The sequence below is a fragment of the Temnothorax curvispinosus genome, unplaced genomic scaffold, assembly GCF_003070985.1.
Source record: "Temnothorax curvispinosus isolate PA1 unplaced genomic scaffold, ASM307098v1 QBEX01015186.1, whole genome shotgun sequence".
Classification (NCBI taxonomy): Eukaryota; Metazoa; Arthropoda; class Insecta; order Hymenoptera; family Formicidae; genus Temnothorax; species Temnothorax curvispinosus.
Window position 1 is genome coordinate 1 of NW_020224966.1, and position 6,908 is coordinate 6,908.

The 6,908-nt window shown below is 31.5% G+C and overlaps 1 pseudogene; it reads left to right on the forward strand.

The window, feature by feature from the left end:
- The first annotated feature begins 35 nt into the window (after nucleotides 1–35).
- LOC112465423 lies at nucleotides 36–6,893 on the forward strand (annotated as a pseudogene).
- Nucleotides 6,894–6,908: the final 15 nt, after the last annotated feature.

The following is a 6,908-nucleotide window of genomic DNA, read 5'->3' on the forward strand; positions in this document are numbered from 1 at the left end:
ATATTTATGTCGCATATTAAATAACTTCATAATTAATGCAGCACATACCATTGTCTGAAAGTGAATGGAGATCGTTTATTATTACATGGAACTCTGCGATGAGAAAAATAATTGTTTATAATACTGATAAGATTATTATGACTTATACAGACGAGGAAAGAAATAGCTTACACTCACATAATAATTATTACATGTTCATTAGAAGTCCCACAACGATGTTATATCGATTTCATATATGTGAGTACAGATTTTGATTAATTTGTGTCAAAATTATTTTTAAATTCAGTATTAAGTAACGAAAAACAAATTATATAAAAGCATGTTTTTTTTCAGATGACTTTCTGCATACAACTGTCGAGAGTGCAGTTTTAACAAGTCCCGCCTTCCAATTTAATAACAAAATGATATGCGTACAATTGTTAGTTGGTCTCTGCATCGAATGCGATGCACATATAGTGTTGCATGATTTCACTAATGATAAAGAATTGGTAATGGTAATAGTAAAAGAAACATCGAGAATCAGGGTTCATAATTTACCTATGTGGCATCTGTCAAAATCACGACAAATATTTCAACAACCGATTATAATAGTTATAATTCAACTGATTCCTAAACTCAATGAGCAAAGCTTGAATCCGTTATGGGCGATAGCGAACGTTCGTGAATGCCCCCAAAATGGTGCGAATCTCGTAATTTTTTATTTTCTTATTACATTATTTGGGCTGTTATTAATGCTAATTACCAATTACGTGCTTTGCACGTTTGTTAAATAATTGTAAAAGTCCTCCAACAATTTATCTTTTTGAATGTATAATTTGTTCCATTATTTCTTAGAAGCTTTGAGAAAAGGTGCTATGATTACTAATCAAGATTGGGACAAGTTTCGTTATCACTATTTTTGGCCGAATGTGACATGTCAAAAAATATTTTATCATGAACGCACTGTTGTGAATCCTTTATCGCGCGTTAAACCGGATATAAATCTAGGTATGTATTAACAATTGTTATGTTGCGTAACTGAAATAAGTAAAGTCGCAGTTTTACTGATTACATTTTTAACATGGCAAGCTGAAGATATTATTTTAAAATACATATAATTTTTTTCAGATGACGTAAATTGTCCTGAACAAAAAATTGGACCGCAATGTTTGTCTTCCTGTGAATATAACCTACATAGTTACTATGATTGTCGAGAAACCGAAATTTGTTACGAAAGTGGTTGTACGTGTGCTCCGGGTTACTCAGGAGATACATGTTCTATACGTAAGTAATTCCTAAGCTGATTTATTAATTTTACTTTTACGTATAAAATATTTGAACATTTAATATTCGAGCTTTCAGCTTGTGCATCGCATACCTATGGTCATGGCTGCAAAGAGACATGCGGCTTATGTCTTTACAAACAATGTAATAAAGTAACTGGAGTGTGCTCTAATGGTTGCAACAATGCTAAAGGAATTTATGTACCACTTTTATGTCGAACAAGTAACAATCTCTTGATACATAGCATGCTTTTAATTGTACTTATCAAACAAATATCTCTCATAATTAGAGGAAAGTATAAATATATATTAATCATTTCACATTCGTAGATAAGCCTAATGTATCTACGATCTTTACAAACGAGACGACCATTTTGGCTACAGTCCCTATAACATGGAAGGACGAATATGACAAAATATCGATTTTATATTCTTTTTTCATTCAAGTAACAATTTAATATCATTTTTATAATATTCTTTGATTAATATTTAAATTAATATTAAAAAATTATTCTATAATTTGCTAGTAATTAAATAAAATTTGCAATGAAAACAAATATCTGAATGTCGCTAAATGTTTGATAATAAAAGAAAATAAAGAGATCAAGTTTATGATATATTTTTACAGGAACAAATAAAATATCAGCAATCGTGGAACAAACTATTTCGAAATATGACACAATTGACAACTTATTTTGAGAATGTAAAACCTGGAACTACGTATCATGTCGGTATCAGCTTAGATATTGCTGGTGTGCAAGTATATAGTGATTGGCAAGTAGCTGAAACTAAGTGCAATCGTGAGTCGATATTTATTTAGTTTATACAATGTTTTATTATATATAATTTGTTAATTAATTTATTACTATTCTAATAAAAATTATTTCAAAACTCATTATCTCATGACTTATTATCAATAACTTTATTATATTTATAATTTCAATTTTACGTAATATGTGTAAGACGACCAAAAAAACATTAAAAATATCATATTGCATATGGAAAATTTGTTATATCTTTGTTATTATTGTTAAACGCATAATAAAATATTTTAGTTTCTTTATCTAGTTCTACAAATAATATAAGATTTGCTCTAATGATTTTTTGCACAATAATATAGCGGCTGAAAACTTTGATGTAACTCCCGAAGAAAATGGCATGATAATTGACTGGCAAATCAATTCAAACGTATGTAGATGTTTTATGTTAAAGATCTAGATTCAGATATCTTTTAATTTTTATATATAATTGCATTTGCACATTTTCAATAGTATTTCGAATTGAATAAAATTTATCTTTGTTTTTTGTTCTTCTCATAGCAATTATATTCATGTCCGGCAAGTTGGTATTTGTTGGAAGTACGCAATATAGAAACGAGTGAGAACATACTTTATAGATCAGCTTCGTTTTTCCCATATAAATTGTAAGATTTGCCGTCATACACTTCTTTTGATGTGACCATTTTTCATAATAATAAAAAATTATTTTCGAAGGAAATTCGTACACTTGAAGGTGGTAAGTTCGATTATACGTTAAAAACATTTCAAAAAGGCGTTTGTTTGCACATATCCTTGCACATATACATGTGTGGATAATAAATATTTTTTATAAATATCCACAGTTCTCCATCTAATGTGGTAGATCTTAAAAAAATGTTATCAGCTAATACACAACTCACTCTAATTTGGAGGCCTCCAAATAAACCGAACGGAGAAATAGTGCGATATGAAATAATACTAAAGGTAATAAAGTTTTATATATACAGGGTGTATCATTTTAAGTGATTCAACTGAATATCTCTTAAAGTAAAAGAGATTGGAAAAATTGTTTCAGACAAAAGTTGTTTGGTTCAAAGGGGGACATAAGATGGTGTATATGTATGTATATATATATATATATATATATATATGTATATACAAAAAAATTAATAATTTATCAAAACCAAATAAGATTACTAAATTTTAAATTTCAATCTTGTTTTATCTTAAGTCCGATAGAATCCTACAATATTATATCGTGTGGCACGCATCGTTAAAAGAGATTGCACGTACACATTTAATTTTAACTATATATTTTTAATTACGATATTAGATATTTCATCTTTACGTACTTTGACTTTATATGCAGATGTTTTATATTAATTCCAGATTATAGAATACTACGGTTGTAAGGATTTAAAATTACCTACGCCGAATAATCACATTATTAAAAAATTTACAACAAAGCCAACAATCACAATTCCAGACTTACATCCATACACATTGTATCGTGCGCAGGTTATAGTTCATAACTCACGACATTCCAGCGCAATCGCAGAGACAATCTTTAATATAATACAATCTGGTATATGTACATTACATTATTTATTAGAATTATCGTAAATGTTACAGAGAGAACGCTGGCTAATTCGTATAATTAATTGTTTATTAATCTCTAATAATGCTTTTGGTAATATACTGGATATCTAAATTACACATATAAAAGTTTATCACACAGAAAATAAGAATTAACGATATATTTTATAGAGATACCACCAGAAGTATTTAGTCAGTTGAGAGTAGAAGGTTGGAACTTGTTATGGCGTCCGCCCGAAGATTGCACTACAATTTCAGGACCATTAATAGCGAGAATAAAAATACACGGTATTAGCAACGCTGTTAAAAACTTCAACCTGACGAAGCAGACTCAAAACTGTAAACTCGAGTTAAATCAATTAAATTCTTTTGAACGATATATGGCAACAGTTTATGTATAATAAGAAAGTACGGGAGCAAAGAAAATGCCTCCGCTTATCAACAATGCGAGTTTGAAACTCCGCCGGCAGGTAAACCATGTTATTATTAATATATAATGATCATTTTAACAGTTTTTAATAATTGATAATTTTTTCTATAACTATAACGAATCAAACTAATAGCTCCGCCCAGAGTAACAAATTTTGAGGTTGTCGAGATTGATACTCGTCAAACGCCTGCTATGATACACCTAAGATGGCAAAGTCCACTTCCACCTCTCAATGGAATATTGCGTAATTATGATGTCCAGTTGTGTAAAAAAAATAGCCGGCGTTGCTTAGTTGTTCAAGTTCGAATCAATGAGTCTTGTGACTTGTGGAATGCTTACATATGTAAAATTGTTAAACAATTTCCTGAAATTAAGGTAAAATAATATTAAGATTATTCTCGATACGTCTAGTAAACGTTATTAATTTATATTTATACACGGAGAAAATTTTATAGTAAATATTACTATGGTGTCGCACTAGCTGCGGACCATCGAGGAATTTCAAGGTAAAATACTATAATTATTGTTTTAAAAACGATTAAATAACGTAATTTTTACCATAAACATAGTAATTTAACTTAAAATTCCTCGATGGTCCGCAGCTAGTGCGACACCATAGTAATATTTACTATAAAATTTTCTCCGTGTATTTATAATGTACATTATAATGTAATAGACAAGAAAAATTATATATATATATATATATATAAATTGCGCAATACAAAATATTGTAGGTTGTAGCGTACAATGTAAACGTTACACAACCAGGCCTTGCAGTTTTCGCAACTGACGATATGCTTCGTAATACAAGTAAAATGTTTAATAAATAATTTTGAAAAAACTTATTAAAGCTTAATACATTATGAATTTTCTTGAAATCAAAACTAATTAAAAATTATAACACAATATATTTTATTATATTTTATTATCTTTTGCTTCTCCTTTTTTTTGCTGCGACTATAACATATCTTTGCCTTGAACACCTACTATATGACCTATAAAAAATGCTAAAATCTCCTCTATTCTCGTTATAGCTGTTTAATCTGTGTTACGTGCAATAAACAATAATTTAGTGGTTTCTTAGAAATTTCTCAAAACATAAAATAAATTTAATTATTGTTCTGATGTATATATTTTAGCGCCGGACGCACCTGGGAATTATACATTTACAGTCAACAATAACAGCGTGGTTGATTTAAAGTGGCTCCATCTCTGGAAGACAGGTGGTCATCTGAGGTGTTTTCGTATACGGATACAAAAAATCTCCTCAAACCTGAGAAGGCGCATTTCCCGATCGTCCACTGATGTAATACTGGAATACCCAGTGACACAATATACACGCGTAACTATACTAAACAATTGTACTTATTGTCGTCAACGCAATACGTCATCTATATTCAAGCTGTGACAGTTGAATACAAGTCTAGCAGAGAAAATTTTGTGGAAATCCATACGCCTTCAACCGCAGTCTTTGAAGGCGCTCTAAAAGTTATGGTAGACAAAGATTCCACGATTTTATTAAATATACCGTCTGTCTTAAACGACACTCAAGACAGCACGATGCACATCGTTGTAAAGGGTCCTAATCTCTGCGAGCAATATTCGGAAGTACCTGAGAATCTGCGAGCGCTAGCAGGCGTAAAAATGGACGAAATCGCTTGGCAAGCTGCACAAGTTTCGGTACATGTATAAAATATTCGCAAATTCTATGCGTGAATATTTTACGATGAATAAATTCACAATAATGATTAAATAATAAATCTAGCGGCAAAAACACAGCTAGTTATGAAAATGTTTTTCATGTGATTAAGTTAAGACTAATAAATTACATAAATCATTACTGCAGTAGTAGCAACAATCTTAATATGTACCTTTGGAATCAAATATCTATGTTTTTAATTGTGACAGACCGGAGAACTCGCTGGCGTACGATTTAGTATCGGCGACAATAAAATTTACGGCAATGTGAGGAATTGTCCATTAAAACCTGAAGAGTTTTATGAAATAGCGATTATCGTAACCGAACGAAATTCGTCTACCGCGCCAATCATTCTTACGAAATCCGACATCCGCGTCGGTGAGGTTCCGCCGAAACATCACGAATTGTGGATCATACCCATTATATTATTCCTCGTTGTGGCAGGCGCAGTTTATTACCTGTATCAAAGGTAGTGTTCTTCAATTTTTTTTAGAAGATAGAGTAATATTGCCTATGACCATATTTATTAATATTTGTCGTGTAAGCACTTTAGACAAAACTATCTGCTGATATCACAAATAAAATTTCAATAGATGGCAGATTAATTTTACATTTATTTTACGTCAATCCGACATATGATTTCTATTTTACAGAAGAAGGGAAAAATTGTCTAAGCAGCTAATGCAAGACTAGATGGTTTTGTCACAGAATATCGAGAACTACGAACAAGAAACAAAGTCCGTGATATCGAATTCAAAGCAAGATTTGTCAACTCCTTCTGACAGACAATCTCTATCGCGGGCAACCACTCCGGAAGTGCTGCCGATCGCAAAGAATGACGAAAAGGAAGAAAAAATAACATCGCTAGTAAAGGTGAAAGATTTCGAAGATTATGTAAGACAGACGATACCCATGCTTTCGAAAAACGACTCTCTACAAATTAACGCTCTGTTGTCATTAGACGATCGACTCTCTAATAGATTCTTTGCATGGCAACACGGCATCTTTCCAAATTGTGACCAATTTGTGGCCGCTTGTCACTTATCGTACGGGCGTCGCGTGCCCTCCGCAGAGTAGGAGACGCCGCAGCGTGTGTAGGAACGTCGAGTGAGCTGAGAGACGGTGTGTAGAATAAATAAGTCGTTTATTTCTAATTCCCTATC